Here is a 20336-nt window from a genome sequence, read left to right on the forward strand (position 1 = left end):
TCTTGAACAGCCATGTCTTAAGGTTTTTTCGGAAGGACATAAGGGAGGGCGCCTGTCTGATGTCTGCAGGGAGAGTGTTCCACAGCCGGGGGGCCACCACCGAGAAGGCCCTCTCTCTCGTCCCCGCCAGGCGTGCCTGTGAGGCAGGCGGGATCGAGAGAAGGGCCTCCCCGGACGATCTCAAGGTCCTCGTGGGCTCATAGGCCAAGATGCAGTCCGAAAGGTATTTTGGGCCGGAACCATTTAGGGCTTTGTAGGCCAAGACCAGCACCTTAAATTGGGCCCGGTAGCAGACCGGCAGCCAGTGGAGCTGGGACAACAAGGGCGTTGTGTGCTCCCTGCATCCCGCTCCAGTTAGTAGCATGGCTGCCGCGCGCTGAACCAGCTGAAGCTTCCGGGCCGTCTTCAAGGGCAGCCCCACGTAGAGAGCGTTGCAGTAGTCAAGGCGGGATGTGACAAGGGCGTGTACCACCGTGGCCAAGTCAGACTTCCCGAGATACGGGCGTATTTAGTGTTTGCTTGCAGCCCAAGGCTTGGGATTCTGCAGAAGGGTGGCTTCCTGTTAAAGTTTGCAGTTATAGGGCAGACCCCCTGTCCATCATCGTTAAGTTTGGTTCCGCCCCCTGTTCAGGACAATTGAGAAGGGAAGGGAGCCATTTTCAGTCAGTCTCAGCAAAGAAAGTCAATGTACAGGATGTGTACAGACTTCTCCTGTACAAAGGCTTCAACCCTTCAGACCTCCTGGGGGAGAAGAGTCTTAAGAGCATCTAAAGATTCCCAAAAGTTCCCAGGGAAACAGTCTTACAGCCCTGAGGAATTTCGGAGGGAATAACAGCTTTAAACATCAAGAACTCCAGCTAAATGACTGCAGGCCTACTGGTAGGTCCACTCGGTTTTGAGACGCAGTTCAGCCCGGTAGTGGATCCACATCAGTTAGGTTTAGGTTCACAGCCTGGGAGAAGTTTGGAAAGGGATTTTCCTTTAGAGTAAAAGTAACAGTTAGAAGCCACCAGTTGCACAAAAGCCTGGAAGCATTTGTTTAACCTGTTGAAGACAAAAGAAGTTTCTGTTGATTGTTCACCAATAAAAGACTTTGTTATATTTCACAAGCCCTCCAAAGACTGTTTATGGTGAAAATCCTGAGAACTTCTCTTTGGGGTCCCTGGCTTCCTGCTGGGCTAAAGTTGCACGTCCTATTTTAACAGCAATTTGTTTCAAGCCCAGCCCGCGACAGAACACTCCCCTTCCCATTATTTTAGGAATTGAAGCTATTTTACTTTAGAGGAGAGGCACTCAGCTCCAGGCAGGTGCATGCTTCTTACCTGTTTGTACTTTAGAGGAGAGGTGCTCAACTGCAGGTATGTATGTCTGTATGTATGTCTGTATGTATGTATTTATTTATTTATTAAAAGCATTTAGATTCCACCCTTCTCATCCTGAAAGGGACTTGGTGGAGCGCAACATGCGAATGGCAAACATTCAATGCAGTGACAAATAAATTACGCACGTACATAAATGTTAGAATCATTGATCTCAACATTAAAACCCACTCAGTCGTCCACATCAAATCTAGCTGGTATGGTGATGTTTCCAATTGCTGTCTCATTGCACTGTACCAAAAGCTTTGTCTCACAGGTAGCCACGTGTACTTTCTGCACACACAATCTCTTTCCAACACACGCACACACACTCTTTCCAAGGCAAGGAGGCACTTGCCTGCAAGCAGACACTCTCACTTTCTGAGCTTGCACGCCACATGCACTTTCCAAGGCAAAGAGGCAAGTTTACTCCAGAGGATGTGCTTGGCTTCAGGCAGGCGTGAGCTTTCTGGGTGTGCACATCACACACACTCTCTTTCCAAGGCAAGGAGGTTGCTCATGAAAAGCAGGCAAGGAGCCAGGATTGTCTTCCGCTTGCTTTCGTGTAGAGCTGATTTTTGTACCAGGAGTGGGCTTCCTGTTTTTTGCTCCCAAAGGTGCTGACAGTGCCGCAGGTGCCACAAGTACCAAAGGAAACAGGATCTGCACACAACCGTAATATCTTGTGTGGTGTCCTTTTGTGTTTATTACAGTTTACTAGTATGATTGTGTACTGTGTCAGTGGAATAATTCCATCCTTGTATATCTGCACATTGCAGCCCAGATGTAGGATCTCAGCCAATATTGTTAAAACATTCATTAAAATGGAATTAAAATATCAAATGTGTTCCTCTCAGTCCCTTGCGTATTCAAGATTTTTGTTCTTTTTAAGTTAATTTTCATTTTTTCCTAGCTGAACTTTTGCTCTTCTCATGAACTTTTGACTTTTGTGGATATAACAGACTTTTAAACAGGAAAGCAACCATTTTACCACACCTAAACAAAGCACAAAGCCGACTGAAATGGTTTCTCTCCTGCACAGCTCCCTCAAAATAACTTATTTTATGACCTATTCAAAATGCAGTTGGACAAAAATGGTGAGCTGCTAAAAGGTAATGGCCTCAAGGATTTGGGGGATATTATTTGTCATTTATTTACGAACATCACAGGAGTAGAGATTCAATGTGACACAGATTTTAGTTGTATGAATGTCAATGCATTTGTAGACAGTTACACACTGAATTTTCAACTCGCTCTGCTAGTATTATTCCAGAATAAGAAATGGTTGCAAATAAAAAACCAAAACCTATTTCAGGGATCCCATTTTCCTTTCCATATAGATCAGTCATCACATTTTATAGATTCAGAAGCTCATCTGAAGCAAATCTAGAAGTATAGTCATATAGAAGAAATACATTTTAAAAATCCATTGAACACATTCAAGTGTGTATGACATATTATTCCTACAATATAACCCAACTCTATTTGAGCTGGGAGGGGTACAGAAAAATAGAAGTAACACTGCAATCTTATCCTTATCCTTGAGGACAAACGGCTTATTTTTCATCAAACCAGGGTGGGGTGGGGGTGTCATATTACGATGATCTCAATGCATTTGTACATGGTTGTACATTGTTATGTAGATATGATAACTACACCCAGGATAAGTCTGGCTAGAATTGCACCAGAACAATTAGCACCCAAACATTTTCACTGAGGAAAAAAATGAAAGAAACCTTTAAAAACACTGATCACATTTTTAAATCAATCAAGCTAATTTCTTTAACTACCCCATTAGAAATTGAATATTCCTGCCTCAAAAAGCTCACTAACTAAGACCCGCTTTAGTTTATTAATGTTAATAATAGGCTGGATTTATTATAAGCGTATTTTAAAAAGCTACACTGTCAGGTGTTTTATGAAGTGTGAAATGTTGAAGAAGTGGTTGCGCCAGGCAGAATGTTGCAAACATAACGTAGTTTCTTATCCAGAAGAGAAAGAAAAAGAAGCACTTGCTTTAATAAGTGATTTATTTATTTAGAACTTTTGTATACTGGTCTTCTCACCTTCGTGGAGGGACTCAGGCCGGTTTCCAACAATAGTATCACAAACAGTCAATTAAAAACATCACGTTCCGTATTACACTAAGACATTAAAATACCAAAAATACAATCATATAATTTCAATGGCCAAGTCGTCACAATAAAATCATTGTTCATCACCATCCATCCATGTAGCCATGAGTTATTGACTCACTCGTCAAATGCCAGTTTCCAGAGCCAGGTTTTCACCTGTTTTCTAAAAGTCAGGAGAGAAGGGACAGTTCTAATCTCCAGTGGGAGGGAGTTCCAGAGCCGAGGGGCCACCACTGGGAAGGCCCTGTCCCTCATCCCCACCAGGCGCGCTTGCAAGGATGGTGGGACTGAAAGCAGAGCCCCTCCAGACGATCTTAACAATCTTGATGGTTCATAGGGGAGAATCCGTTCGGACAGGTAAACTGGGCCGGAGCCGTTTAGGGATTTATAGGTGATGATCCTTCATACTGGCCGGGAAAGTATGTAGAAGTTGAGTATCCTTTGTCTGAAATGCTTGGGATCAGGAATGTTCTGGATTTTTATAAGATTTTGGAATATCCTTGTATACATACAAAAATATACATTAGGGTTGTGCATTCAGAGTAGACCTTGACCCGTTTTGTATCCTGGCTTTCATTGGGTGTCCCATTCCATTTTTGGGAGCCTTCTGAAATTGGGAGGGCAGATATCTGTTTTCTCTCAGGGGTGCTGAAAGATCCATTTTCTATCAACTCATTATTTGAGGGGGGGGACGTGTCCCACCCAGGCCTCCCTTCCCAGCAACTGCTTTAAGGAGGCATCTTTTTACCTACTGTTTCTATTCTAGAGGAGGCACTCCACTACAGGCACTGGCAGGTACACCACTTTCTGGCACTCTCTTTCCTAAACAAGGAGGCAAGTTCTGTTTCTTACTCTAGAGCAGGCATCCTCCAACTGCAGCCCTCTAGCTGTTTTGGCCTCCAACTGTTGTGGTTCAGTATGATGAGAATGATGGGATTCAGATTCCTGGTTGTTTTTCTGTGCCTCAGCCCGAGGCTCTCACAGACAGGGGAGATTCAAGCAAGCGGTTCTCACAGGAAAGGAATGCCAGTAAGGGAGTTAGCACCCAGGTGTCTTCCCACGCTGATAGTGAAGGCCTTGATCTTAGCTAGTAGTTGAGAGGCCAGGTCGGGGAAAGGTCATGGGACCACTGTGAGAGCAGAATGTTTTCATGATTAGAAAAAGGTATTTAGGCTTCTCACAAAGGAAGCAAAACTGTCAGTTCAACGTAGCTTATTAGCCTGAAAGCTTCATGGAATAACCTTAGCCTGGAAAGCAGTACTCTTGGGACTTCTTGCATTGTGATTCTTGGGGCAAATGTTTCCTTGTTTGTACCTGGGACTCTGGTTTGAACTTTGCCAATAGGATTATGTCTCCTGTTTTTACCTGAAGATCTTTGGAACTTTATCCTGCATTTAACCTTAATCTTTGGAACTTTGCAATGCTTATTCTTTATTTTGACTTGGATTTTTTCCTCAATAAACTGTAAAACTACAGCTCTTGTGTGGTGGTGTTTGGAAGCAAGGTGAAGCTTACTCTGAGTTGCAACACCAACTCCCAGAATTCCTGAGTATTGAACAAGCTGGCTAGGGCTTCTGGGAGTTCGAGGCCCAAACAGTTGGAGGGCCACAATTTGAGGATGTCTGCTCTAGAGTAAGAGGCACTCTGCTGCAGGCACTGACAGGCACATATACTTTCTGGGCCTGCACACCAAACACACACTCCCTTTGTGTGTTGCATGCAGATCCGGAGCATGCTCACTTGCTTGTTTCCTTCAGCTGAGCACCTCTTACTTGGGAGAAAAGAATTCAACACACAACTCTATTACACATACATACTTTAGAGATGGGGCCCAAGTCTAAACACAACATTGACTTGTGTTTCAAGAACTCCTCATAGGATGCATTTAAACAGTAGAATTAAGTTTGACATCAATTTATTTGCTTAACTTAGGGTGTTCTACACATTCACTATAATACAATTTGAAGCTGTCTTAAGGGAGGATGTACACAAAATGTACACTTTCATTGCATGTATAAGGCCCAAAAAGACTGCATTAAAAACTCACCAGAAAATCAAGAACAAGCTAAATGAATGCTGGATCCAATCAGAGTATATCCCATACAGCATGATCCCAAGCAGACATGGATATGCACACCAATGCATCTCAGTGGACTGGTTAAGACAAAAACCCTGCATTTCCATCTTCTGTTTGGTCACAAACACTGCAGTTCCTACATTCAGTTCCAATTCTCAGTCAGCAGGTACTTTGGCCACTGTCCCAGCCTCAAACTGGTTTCATCGCACCTACCCTTACATTTCACCTGTCATGTCCAGCACTTTTAATTTTAGTCGTTACATTTGACCTGGCCCTAGTTTTAAATGTGTTATGATGTATTGTTTTTAATGTTTTATTGTTATTGCTTTAATGTTTATTGGTTTGCTTTATGAGTTTTATTGTTGTATTTATTATGCTGTTGTTTTATTGAGGGCCTTGGCTTTTGTAAGCCGCAGTGAGTCCTTCGGGAGATGTTAGCGGGCTACAAATAAAGTTAATAATAATAATAAAATAATAATAATAATTCTGAAGTGTGTGTGTAGGCACTACACAGTGAAACCAGTTCATTTTAATCCACTTCCAAACTGAATTATAGTGTCTTTGTAGAACTGCCATCAAAATAGAAACTTTTATTTTAAACTCTTCTCTATAAACTCTTGTGCCCATCTACATTTATACTGGTATTCTCGTTTCTCAAGTAAATTTATATCAATCAGAGGTGGGAAATGCAACCAAGCCTTCAGCAACATCCCATCGTGCTACTGGTAATAAGAAGTTAAATCAGGATAGGTGGTCTCTAGAGGCCTCATCTTTTGCTCATGAGCAGGAGCAAATTTCTTTTATTGTACTCAAGATTACTGATTGGAGGAGATGGACCATCAGTCTGCTGTATTGTGTTCAAGAGGAGAAGAGACTGACAAGTCATTATTTGCCAGAGATGGGAAATCGATCCAGAAAATGCTACTTAGTCGAGCTTGCTTAACTCAGGGTCCTTCCACACAGTCATATAACCCAGGGAGCCCCCAATGGTTTAGTGGGTTAAACCTTTGTGCCAGCAGGACTGCTGACCGAAAGCTTGGTGGTTCAAATCCGGGGAGTGGGGTGAGCTCCCATCTGTCAGCTCCAGCTTCTCATGTGGGGACATGAGTGAAGCCTCCCACAGGATGGTGAAACATCTGGGTCCCCTGGGCAACGTCCTTACAGACAATCAGTTCGGTCACACCAGAAGCAACTTGCGGTTTCTCAAGTCTCTCCTAACACACACACACACAAAATAAAAACCAGAATATCAAGGCAGAAAATCCCACAATATCTGCTTTGAACTGGGTTATCTGAGTCCACACTGTCATATATTCCAGTTCAAAGCAGATGATGTGGGATTTTATTCAGCTGTGTGGAAGGGTCCTCTGGAGCTGCTTTAGACTCTGGATGTGGTTTGTGACCATTTTTTGAGAAGCAACCAAACATTATTTCCCTCCTTAGTTGCCAAGTGAATCCATCCTCTGCTTTCCTTTGCCTAAATGCAGAGACAAAATTTACACTAAATAATGTATATTCAAAATGGCTCCAAGAGTTTTTCAAAATTTGTTTTTCTCCGGCAAATATTGCTGATACACTCAGAGAGAAATAAATTAATGACCATCCTCTAGACGTGACCCCTGTGTCTCTGTAATAAGATTTACATGACATTGTAATCAATAGCTGGGTAGAGAGAAGAATCTGTCATTCGAAAAGTTTGGACGAAGACCTTTAGGAAGAAAAATGAATTTCATCTTAACGCTAATCCATGAATTATTCAGAGATATTTATTGTTTTTAAATGGGCATTGTGTAAAAAAAAGCTTTTGATAAACATCATCATTAGTTGTTTTTTTACCATTACTATTTTGATACTGTTTTATTTATTTATATCTTGTGCCTTTTGAAGGTCTTTTGGACGGCATTTTATGCCTTATTTCCCCATCTTTCTTTCCCAGGCTGTTTTCACTTTTTATTGCAAATAAAGATATGCTTGGATGAATTGCACATAAAATTGTTTATTGCTGTTTAAATCTTCAGAAGCTTGAAATGTGCTTGTGGGGGGGGGGGGGGAGAATGGGGCATCCAAGCTCTTTACCATAATTGTCACTCAAATTAAGTGAATATCCCTCTACTTTGTGTTATTTTGCTTTTACTGTTTTGATAGTGGATGTTGGTATTTTAAAAACTGGCAGTCGGGAAGCAAGATGGTGTTCAACGGGTAATATAATCAGAAGCAAAGGTAAATGAAACAATCCAGAGCAGGAATCAAGTCATCCACATTCAGCACCCTTGACCAGAATCCTGTTGGTGATTGTGGACATTGTGAAAGGATATATTCAAACAACTCCTGCTGCAGTGTTCTCTCTCATCAATCCCAGAAAACTACTTCCAAGCACCAGAGTGCACTAGCATAGCCGTTTAGTTTTGAAAGGTGTCATTTGATGTTGTTCTAACTTTATTTGCAGGGCTTGAATACCCACAACGAGTCTACACAGGTAAGAAAACCGAGATCCCCCTCAAATTCATTTCTGGCTGTTTTCATAATATTCACCAACTTGCAGCAAGTATTGTGGCTTTTACATGGTTAAAATGACTTTGTTCTTGTACGGCTGTACCAGGAGCTTCTTTTTCTTTCTTTGAGTGTTTGCATGTATTTCAAAGTTCCATGCATTTTGCAATAAGCTGGCTTCCCTTGGTTTGCAATTATAGGGCCAATGACCCATCAATCATCATTAGGTTCTTTAGTTCCGCCCCTTTTTCTGGGTTTAGGAGGGGAAAGGGGGACCTCTAGTTCAGTTCTCACAGAGAAGCCTTTCGTACAGGGCGTGAGCCAGTTCCACCTGTAGAAAGCTTCGTCTTTCATAGCTTTTGCTGGGGGAATTCAGTCCCACAGCTCTACAGAGAAGCATAGTTTCTGCTGGGGGAATCCAGTCCCACAGCCTTACAGCCAGCCTTCGCTGGGAATTGAAGACCTTCTTTCCTCTTGGAAATATACAAAAGGACTTTGTTTGGTAAGGACCACTTATGGCAGCCATAATGCAATTTGGACCGGGTGTAGGGGCCCACGCCAGCAGAGCCTAAGACAGATTGCCCAGGTAGAGGTCAAGGATTTCCCTGATAGAGAAGAAACAGTTCATGAAGATAGTTGCCTGTCCCTTGTGGACAAGATTAAGAAAACCACCAGTTGATTCAAAGCCTTGAAGTATTTGTTTGATTTATTGAAGAACTAAACACTAATAAACAACTTTGTTAAACTTTCCAAGTTTCTAAAGACTTTGTTTAGGGAAATCTATATGGCTTCTAAACTGAGGCATCCCCGGCGTCCTGTTGGGCATACAGAGCACGTCCTTTTCACAGGCCTAGCACGTGACAGCACAGACTTTGCCCCACTTTTGGCAAACTTGGTACTGCCGAGTTTGCTGGAAACTTCCAGACTGGACAATTGGATTGAGTCTGATTTTGTCTGATTTGTTGTCCAGATAAGACACTGTAGCCATCACCCTTTTCCTGTGCTGATAAGCTCAGGGAAAGGAAATGGATTGTGTCTGAGGATCCATCTAGACAGGACCTTTATTGCAGGAACTCCCACAATAAAGGAGGAGCTATCCAGACAATGTTCTAGACAGTCTTGAATTAATTTGCTACAAACCAGGAAAACTGCAAGTCACTTCTGGTGTGAGAGAATTGGCCGTCTGCAAGGATGTTGCCCAGGGGATACCTGGATGTTTTACCATCCTGTGGGAGGCTTCTCTCATGTCCCCCTCATGTCCCCCCATGGGAAGCTGGCATTGACAGATGGAGCTTTCAACTCCTGCACAGTGGGGGTGGAGAGCAATTTGCATCCACCCCTGAAGCCAGAGATGGAAGATTCCAATGTTCAGCCTGCCTTCCTCCCTCATTCAGCTTCGGAGGACGCTACCTCGGCTTAGACACCAAGTTCTATACACTCAGTTAGAAAAAGTTAAAAGTTAAATAGGTAACAATTCAATAAAGTTGCCCTTAATTTAACCCAATTATACCTTGTTGTGTCTCATTATTTCAGAGGTTGGAAGGCAAAGGAGCTTACCCCGCTTCCTGGATTCAAACCACCAAACTTCTGGTCAGCAGTCCTGCCGGCACAAAGGTTTAACCCCTTGTGCCACTGGGGGCTCCCTCCCAGTGATCCTAGAGGTCACATCCACACTTTCTGGATTTTCATTGAACAATCTGACCCTTCCAGGGCCCTTTCACGCAGCCGCATAACCCAGAATATCAAGGCAGAATAACCCACAACATCTGCTTTGAACTGGAATATTTGAGTCCACACTGCCATATATCCCAATTCAAACCAGATAATATGGGATTTTATTCAGCTGTATGGAAGGGGCCCCACTTGACATAAGGAAGGGACTCCATGTGCCATATTAGTAAAATTGATATAATAATTGTGCTATGCCTTGATACACATATACTTCTTGCACAATCTCCAGCCCGGCCTCTGATCCTTTTGACTTTCATGAGTGCATCTCAAGGCCATTTCTGTCTTCTAAACTATTGACCTAACACCTCCTGAAGAAACTTGCAATGTAACCATAGAAGAGATGACGTTTGCTTTAATTTTGCTTATTGGAAGTAACCAAATCTGGCACCAGAAGCATTTGTGTTGTGTCTGTCCCATAATTATTCCTATCTCTGAGGATCTATTTCCACCTTCTCCAACACATTGTTTGGTCAGAAAGACCATTAAGGTGCTAAGTACAACAGCAACTGTTTGATGAAGGTTGGCTCCAGACAGTCTGAAAGGGAGAATCGTTGTTGCAAATGAGTTACCACATTAGGCTGTTGATTAAACACTAGGTAACCCGGTACGAGAGTACCAACCAGGAACGGGAAAAGCAATGTGCAGATAGAGGTGAAGAAGACAATGGTTAAAACTAAAGGGCTGACTTTATTGTAGAAAATGCAGTTTTCCTTTCCGTAAACATCCTCAGGTTTGGACTTTAATAGTTCTATTGGTGGTATATTATAGCCTTCATGTAGAAAAGTTATAGGAAAATGAGAACACACGAGACATACATGTATAAATCTGGTCTTTGCAATGGTTGTGAAATCTTCTACATGGTCTGTTTTTATCTTAAATTTCTTTTGTTGCTCTTTTTTCCTATAAGGACAATGCAGTGTTTCACCAGACACTGTAAATGGCCTGTGTCATAAATGGAGCAGAATGCTACAATGACAATTCATAATGGGGGAAAATTGTACCAATATTCTGTATCAGCTTCATAGCTAAACATTCTTAACTAAGTAACCTGTATCAATAGGAGCATAGTGTCTAGATCTAGGGAAGTAATGCTCTATTCCGCTTTGGTTAGACCACACCTGGAATATTGTGCCCAATTCTGGTCACCACAATTCAAGAGAGATATTGACAAGCTGGAGTGTGTCCAGAGGAGGGCGACTAAAATGATCAAGGGTCTGGAGAACAAGCCCTATGAGGAGCGGCTTAAGGAGCTGGGCATGTTTAGCCTGAAGAAGAGAAGGCTGAGAGGAGATATGATAGTCATGTATAAATATGTGAGAGGAAGCCACAGGGAAGAGGGAGCAAGCTTGTTTTCTGCTTCCCTGGAGACTAGGACGCGGAACAATGGCTTCAAACTACAAGAGAGGAGATTCCATCTGAACATAAGGAAGAACTTCCTGACTGTGAGAGCTGTTCAGCAGTGGAACTCTCTGCCCCGGAGTGTGGTGGAGGCTCCTTCTTAGGAAGCTTTTAAGCAGAGGCTGGATAGCCATCTGCCATGTGTGATTTGAATGCAATATTCCTGCTTCTTGGCAGGAGGTTGGACTGGATGGCCCATGAGGTCTCTTCCAACTCTTTGATTCTATGATTCTATGATTCTATGAACTACCATATATACTCATGCATAAATCAACCTCACATATAAGAGAGACTGAATCATGGATTTTTATATAACCTATAGATAATTCGAGGGTCATTTTATACAGAAGGGAAAGTTCTAGTGCTCCATCGGGATACCAGCTGCCCCATACCACCTCTGATGCCATTTCCTGGCCAGGCATTCAAAAGCGACTTTTGCTACTCTACTCATAGAAGGAAAGGGTTCCTTTCTTGATAAAGATTAAGGTTTGTGTTGTTGTTTATTCATTCAGTTGCTTCCAACTCTTTGTTACCTCATGGAGCAGCCCACACCAGAGCTCCCTGTTGGCCATCACCACCCCCAGCTCCTTCAAGGGCAAGCCAGTCACTGGCTTGCCCTTGGTTGGCCCCTCTTCAATTTTCCTTTCATTTTCCCCAGCATCATTGTCTTCTCCAAGCTTTCCTGACTTCTCATGATGTGGCCAAAGTACTTCATCTTGGTTGGCCCCTCTTCCATTTTCCTTTCATTTCCCCCAGCATCATTGTCTTCTCCAAGCTTTCCTGACTTCTCATGATGTGGCCAAAGTACTTCATCTTTGCCTCTAATATCCTTCCCTCCAATGAGCAGTCAGGCTTTATTTCCTGAAGTATGGCCTGGTTGGATCTTCCCGCAGTCCAAGGCACTCTCAGAATTTTCCTCCAGCACCACAGTTCAAAAGCATCTATCTTCCTTCACTCAGCCTTCCTTATGGTCCATCTCTCACATCCGTAGGTTACTACAGGGAATACCATGGCTTTAACTCTGCGGATCTTCATTGCCAGTGTGATGTCTCTACTCTTCACTATTTTATCGAGATTGGTCATTGCTCTCCTCCCAAGAAGTAAATGTCTTCTGATTTCCTGGCTGCAGTCTGTGTCTTCAGTAATCCTTGCACCTAGAAATTCAAAGTCTGTCACTGCCTCCACATTTTTTCCCTCTATTTGCTAGTTATTGATTAAGGTACAATATGAATTCTTTTTTAAAAAAAACTATTTTCTTCACTGAGTCGAGTTTTTATTTATTTAGTCTCAAAAATATTGCATCAGTAAGCATAAAACTGATAAAATAGAGGGAGCACAAACAGCTAAATCATTTTAAATAATAACCAAAAACAGGCAACAGCAATCGTATTGTCTATTGCTTTAAACAATTCTTCCTCTGGGCATTGTGGACAGGCATACAGATGCTGAGTTGTTTGTTCTGCTTCAAAAGCATTCCTTTATTTATTTATTTATTTATTTATTTATTTATTTATTTATTTGATGCATTTATTAACCGCCATTCTCAGCCCTTTAGGGCGACTCATGGCGGTGTACACACATATAAAAGACAATTTACAAAGAGGCAATTACAACAACATATAAACTACATAACAATTACAAAAACTACACTAAAAATCTGCTTCGTCTCATAGTGGAATCATAACCAATCTCATATTCCTTGTTCCATTCCATTTACTGAGTAGAGTGGTCAAAGGGGAGAGCTTAGTCCATCCAAAAGGAACCTAAGGGAAGAGTTGACCTACACTCCTTTGAGGAGAAAGACCAAAGAGCTGCTGCAGCCATTGTCATGCCTTTTCATACCATTTCATGCTAAAACATTCATAATGGTCACAAGAAGTACTGCAGCTGAGAGAACAGAGTGAGTTAGTGCTTCTTTTAGGTTGTCCTAGAATTCACAGTGATCTCACCTTTTATTTATTTTATTTGACTTACTGTATTTATATACTGCTTTTCTCACACCTGGGGAGGGGAACTCAAAGCAGTTTCCAACATAGTCACAGGAAAATTTAAAGACAAACATACATGTGAGAAACCAAAACATAAAATCAACAATAACATATATCTATGAATTAAACTATCAAAACCACATTAAACCATAAACAACAGATATTAGAACATAGAATTAAAACATATTAATATACACATTAAAATCACATAAACCAAAAACCGTAATCCGAGGCTGTTTCTAATGTCAATTGCACATAATCCCTGTCCATTTCTTGCACTGCTTACTAACCAAAGGCTTGGATCCACAGACATATCTTTACTTCTTTTTGAAGGCCAAAAGGAAGAGCACTGATCTAATTTCACTGGGGAGGGAGTTCCAAAGCCAAGGGGCCACCACTGAGAAGGCTCTGTCTCTTGTCCCCACCAACCACACCTGCGAAAGTGGCAGGACCGAGAGCAGGACCTCCCCAGAAGACATTAATCTCCTAGACCTGGATGGTTCATAGAGGGAGATGCATTCGGACAGGTAAACTTGTGTCACTGTACTCAGAGTAGGAGATGGTTCCTATTTTGATAAGAGTTAAAGTAAAGTCAGTCTACATTGACTTGTAGATAAGTCACCCCAGGCTTTCGGGGTCTGTTTTTTGGCTAACTTTTCTAGATTTATAAAGTGTGAGCTAAATAGCTAATACAGATTACTGATCATAATTTTAAAAACATTTTAAATAATAACACATATAGAACATATGTCTGAATAATAAAAAGAGGATTGAAAAAACTTGGAAAAACAACATTTTTAAGGAATTTCTTTTACTGCTCAGCAATATAATAGGTTGTCTCAGTGGTTGTAGATTCACCATCTTTGGAGGTCTATAAATAAAAGCTGGATGAGCATGTTTCAGGACTTGTGTATTTCTGCGTGAAGAAGGTTGACCCTTTCATCATTATGATTCTATCATCCTAAGGACCTCTCCCATCTGATTCCACACTGCATTGCACACACTGTTGTGATTGGACAGATAAATATAAGTATCAAGACCTAAATTCTATCTAAAGCTGTATCTCCACCTACCACAATAATGAAGATTGCTGTACTCTGGAGATGCCACATGAGTATGGGAGCATCTCAAGAGCCCTTTGTTATCCAGATGGCTGACCAGCTGACAGGGCATTGGGACCTCCACATCCACCACCATTTCATAGGCCAAAATCACTCCAAGAAGCTCCCTGGCAAAGCCTTGCTGATCACTTCTGATATGATCATAACAAAGCACCAAGCTTTGTGATAACCAAAAGTGATATTGTCAGCAAGGTTATGCCAAGGAGCTATTTTTAGCTCATGACACAGCAGTGGGTCTGTCTGACATGAAGATACTGAAAATCAGGCTCGATCCATCTGTTCACATCCAAAACACATGGATCAATTGAGAGCTTTCTGGTAGTTCCAGAGTAAATTGCAGTTCCTCTTGTGCCAAGTTAACAGCTGGAAGCAGGGCTTCTGCTGTGAAACACGCCGTACTTCATGTGGACTCCTCATGGCAGTTGTAAGGTGAATGCATTTTATTTGGCCCATGTAGACCTATGTCTCACCTTAAAGACCTAAATCCTGTGTTTGTTGTACTCCAGAGCTGGAAACAGGGTCCTCTGGTCATTAATACACCACACCTTGGTTTAGGAAAAATACAATTCTTTTTTATTGAATGATGAATATAAAATAGATTGAAGTCCAAAGGTAAAAAAAACCCCAAAATGAAACAGCAAACAGCAATGTCCAGAAAGCTTGCAGAAAATCCAAAGCAGTAATATCCAAACAACACTCAATAGAAATCCATGAACAGATTAACCCCAGCTAACTCTCACTTGAATCCAGAAATTCCCTTAGAGACCAGACCACTGGAAACTGGAAAACCCAGGAGGTTTGTACTTGATACTAAACTATGCTTGGTCTGAGGAAATCCCCCTCACAGGCAGTCTTAAATCCCAAAAACGGATTCCGGCTAAATCTAATCTTTGGTTTCAGTTGTCGAATTCTCTCGGACCTTCGTAAACATTGAGCCTCCCTTCGGTTCTGGCTTATCTCCAAGCTGCGGCTGTTATCATTGGCCCGACCAAGTTATCTTGCAAGCTCGGGCCAGCAGGAAAAGGGATTGAATTTACTTCTCTCGGTCTGACAGGAACTTTCTCATGAGAATTTGGCTTTTCCCCTGAAGCCTCTAAATCAAAGCCTGTAGGATTTTTACTACCCAAAGTGTCTCCATCTTGAGCCTCGTCCTCATTGATCACTTCAGCCTCACTATCCAAACTAGACCCATCAACATTTGCATCAACATTAGGCAATACAATGAGAGATTCAGGCTCAGGTTCACACACAGGCTGAGTCCCAACAGTGTTAGTGCCAACTAGAATAGAATTGAAATGGGATTTATTCACAACTCAACCACTGTTTCATTGTGTCCAACCCAGTTGAAAATAACCATTAATAACAAAATGTGTCACTGTGAAGAATGGTATGGATGGTAGGAAATGGTAGGTTTGAGGTTAAGCCCATTGCAAAACCTAAATAAGTCTCCTCATTACATCACCATTACCATAATCACTAATCCCCACCTCTCTTTCCCACATATAGGAAAAGACACTGAATTACTTCTGTTTTCCTTTTGGATGAGAAAAACAGATTGGCAGAACAAATTTCCACAGTCTATTTGCCTGTTTGGAAAGGATTAAGTGGCTTCTCAACTCCCTGCTTCGGCTGTCAAATTTCCCAAAGATTGATTGCAATACACAAGCAAGCAAACAAACTCTAAACCCTCTGTTTTTCCCCTGGATTTGTGTTTCCTGAATCACACCTGAAAGCATATTATTTTAAGGGAAAACATGATACCAAAAGGAGGGGGGTTGGAAGGAAGTGTATACATGGAAGTAATTGACTTGGGGAAAGCATTTTTCTTCTATCAATAAGGCATGAAACAACAGCCCACAGAAATCCAAAGTTAGCCCTTTCAACGAATAGCTAGCACGTTCTCATTAAAGTACATGGCCCCTGGGAAATTTGGAGAGTTTTGGCTTCGTCTTCAACAGGTAGTATTACTGACACATCAAAGTTGGGATAATACACACTGACATGCTGAAAACTCTTCTGCTCCCATCAGCATTTGAAAAGGCTAAACAACAAAGCCATACAATATTAGTCACAAAATGTGGCTTTTTGTCATACAGGATTATGACTAGAGTTGGGCCTTTTTCACAATACAGGCTGAATACAATTCCATTTTAGCCTCCACGGCTACTTCCTATGGAATCCTGGGGTTTGTAGTTGGATGGGTTAGTAATGATGCACCAGGAGAGCGGGTGGGGAGAGCAATTTTCCTCTCCCCCCGCTCTCCTGATGTGTCATTACTATGCACTGGGAGAGCTGCTCCAGGCCTGTAACAATTTTCTGGTCCAGAAGTAGTGAATTTATCCCGCGCCTCCCAAGAAGGCATGGAATAAATCCACTATCTAATTATTCACCACAAACCTGGGTTTTCCTGGTTTGTGGCAAATTAATTCGGGACTGTCCAGAACGTTGTGTGGACAGCCTCTTCTTTTTTTGTGGGAGTTACTGCAATAAAGGTACTGTCTGGACAGGCCCTCAAATATGGCATTCCAGATTTGATCTAACAAGACACAAAAGAATACTTATGATCATTACTCATGTGAATGTGAAGCATCATGAGTCCCCTCACAGATATAGGATGGGAAACAAACAAACAAACACATAAATAAATAAATAGATCATGCAGACAGACTACAAGCAGACTTCCTGCTTCTTGGCAGGTGGTTGGACTGGATGGCCCATGAGGTCTCTTCCAACTCTTTGATTCTATGATTCTATGAGTTTAAGCAGAGGCATAACACCATTGATCAGATTCATTGCAACTTGTGCCACAAATACCATCTGCCTGCGACAAAGAACTGGTAGGGATCACAAGCCTGAAAAAGTTACAGAAAATGAACACGTCAAAATATTCTTGGACTTCTGAATTCAGATTGACAGAGTTTTGGAGCACAATACTCCTGACCTCACATTCATAGGCCTGGGTAACAACGCAAAAATTTGTTTCTAAAATCGATTTGTATTTGGGGTTTTTTTTTGTTTCGATATTTAAAATAATTACATAATTTTCCCTTTAAAAAGTTCGATATTTACGAAATTTCGTAAATGTGAAAAAAATTACAAAACATTAACGAATCGATTTCCAAACCAATAACGAATCGATTCGTTAATGGCGGACGCGACCGCGAAATACGCTAAAAAACCTCCAAAAACTTCTGAAGCTTCCCTCTCCCTCTGTTGTTGACTGTTGGTGTGATATTATAATTTTTTTTCACTAATTAAACAAAAAACTTGCCCCAGACATGCGGAAATAATAACGAAACGACCTCAGAACAATAACGAAATGAATACAATAACGAAATACGAAGCATTTACAAAACGTGTTTAAAAAATCGTTTTTTAAAAAAAATGCTCCAGAATGGTTCGTTATCGTTTTGTAATTGAAAAAATTAACGAATTATTAACGAATTACGAATTAACGAAACGAAACTGCCCAGCCCTACACATTCATGTTAAAAAACAGATTTTGGATTGTTGATGTTGCAATCCCAGGTGACAGAAGGATTGAAGAGAAACAATTGAAAAAGCTGACACAATATGAGGATTTAAAGATCAAACTGCAAAGACTCTGGCACAAGCCAGTCAAGGTGGTCCCAGTGGTGATCGGCACACTGGTCGCAGTGCCTCAAGACCTTGGCCTGCACTTAAACACAATCGGTGCTGACAAGATTACCATCTGCCAGCTGCAAAAGGCCACCATACAGGTATCAGCATGCATTATTCACCAATACATCACACAGTCCTAGACACTTGGAAAGCATCTGACGTTTGATCCAATACAACAGCCAGCAGAGTGACCTTGTTTGCTGTGGACTCATCCTGTTGTGTTTCAAATAATAATAATAATAATTATCATCATCCACATCATCATCATTATCATCATCATGGAACCAAAAGTATGGGCATTGAATACAGTTGTCTGAAAAATAAATCGCCAGCAATCTCAATGCAAAGTCAGTCTCTAACTTTCCAAACCACACTACTATTGTGGTTGCTCATGGGAAAGGGATGCAAAGTTAAACTTTGTGCTATGGATTGCTTTTTTCCTGGGGGAGTGATGAGGGCAGGGGGTAGATGCAAAACAAACAAGGAAACAAACATTGACCTCCCTGTTTTCACAGGAAAAACTTTGCACAGGCAGTTAATTAAAGAATGGATTGAAATTAATTGAAAAGCACATTGTTATTTGTGTGGGGAATTCAAGTTTTGTTTTGGAATAACCCCTGCCGGCTTGAAAGGAGAGGGAAGACATTGCCATCTTTTGTATGTATGTAAAAAAAAATAAACTGCAGGCCGAGTGTTACTTTCCTGGGTAGATAAATACAAGCACATATATATTTTAAAAAATCCTTTCAGTGTTTAACATTCATTATTTGGGGAGTGTTTGCTCATACACCAAAGGGCAATGGATGATGTAAAATTCAAGATGGTGCTGCCACCTGCTGATCTCCACAAAGTCAAGAATTTTCTCTAACACAGTTTTGTTACTGTCACCTTCTAGTGCAAAGACCTTAGCAAAATTGTAATAGCCTGAACCTCAGGAATCAGTTACTAATTGTGCAATGTTTGTGAATTCTACTAAAAGCGACACCTCCTAATGCTTTAGTTCTTCCCATGCAAAGCTTTAGATTCAAAAGGTGTTTTCTAATTTGCGTCCTTCTCTATTGGTGAATCTTCTTCTCAGAAGAGGCAGTGAAATAGGAAGTCATTACATCAATGGCATTTTTCTAAGGAAGGAACTGGCAAAACCACTTTTAATAGACTTTGCTTAAGAAAACTATGAATTCTATGGGGTCATTGTAAGTTGATAGGCAACCTGAAGTCACATACACACAGAGACACCTATGCATATCCTTTGATAAAAAAGAATAGAAAAAGATATACATGCATTTACTGTATTGAAAGGTAAAGATTTTCCCTTGACATTAAGTCCAGTTTTGTTCCACTCTGGGGACTGGTGCTCATCTCCATTTCTAAGCTGAAGAGCCAGCGTTGTCCATAGACACCTCCAAGGTCATGTGGCTGACATGACTGCATGGAGCACCATTACCTTCCTGCTGGAGCGGTACATATTGATCTACTCACATTTGCATGTTTTTGCTATGTTGGCAGAAGCTGGGGCTAATAGCAGGAGCTCATGCCGCTCCCCGAATTCGAAACTGCAACCTTTAGGTCAGCAGGTTCAGCATGTCAGCACTTTAACACACTGTGCCTCTGGGGCTCCACATTCATACAATCTCATCCGCATATAAAATAAAGTTATTTCTCACAATACATTTACAATCTATGTTTTATTGAAAGCAGAGAGGCATAAAACTGTAGTTACAGTATAAGAAGTCTGTGTTGGGAATAAAGATTAAGTGCTTAAACCAAAGACTATAAGAAAGAAAGGGATTTGGATCTGGGGTTAGAAGAACAGAAATGGCACCACATGACATCAGAATGAGCTGTATCCATAAGGAGTAAATTACAGCGTGTAGAGATTGCTTTTCAGAGAGCAGGAGATATTATGTAACCCTTCAGTTCCTTATTTTCGGTGAAATCCTATAAATATTTAAGCAAAGAGTTTAATGGGCCTTATGCCTAGGTAAATGGGAGTAACATTGCCCCTTAATAGTAGTCTTCTACCAAAACACTTAGGAAATGTTATAGTTCAAAATAATGGTTTTCAACTATCTAAGAGTGTATCCATGCTGCACAGGTATAGCAGCTTGATATCACTTTAACAATCATGGCTCCATCCCATGATGAAAGCTGCAAGTTGGAAAGTTGATTAGAATTCCCTACTGGAGAGCTGTAGTTCAGAGAAGCTAAATCACTTTCTTGTAGGGAATTTGAAGTGCCTCGCCAGAGTACAAATGCCAAGTACAGACTGCTCATTACATTTGTGGGTTTAACTTTTGCAAATTTGCTTTGTAGAGTTGATTTGTGTGTTCTCTTTCAGAATCTCAAAGTCTTTATGTGCAACTCTATCGTCAACTTCTGCTGGAGGTGGACCTAAA

The sequence above is a fragment of the Anolis sagrei genome, chromosome 3 (genome assembly GCF_037176765.1).
Source record: "Anolis sagrei isolate rAnoSag1 chromosome 3, rAnoSag1.mat, whole genome shotgun sequence".
NCBI classification, from domain to species: Eukaryota; Metazoa; Chordata; class Lepidosauria; order Squamata; family Dactyloidae; genus Anolis; species Anolis sagrei.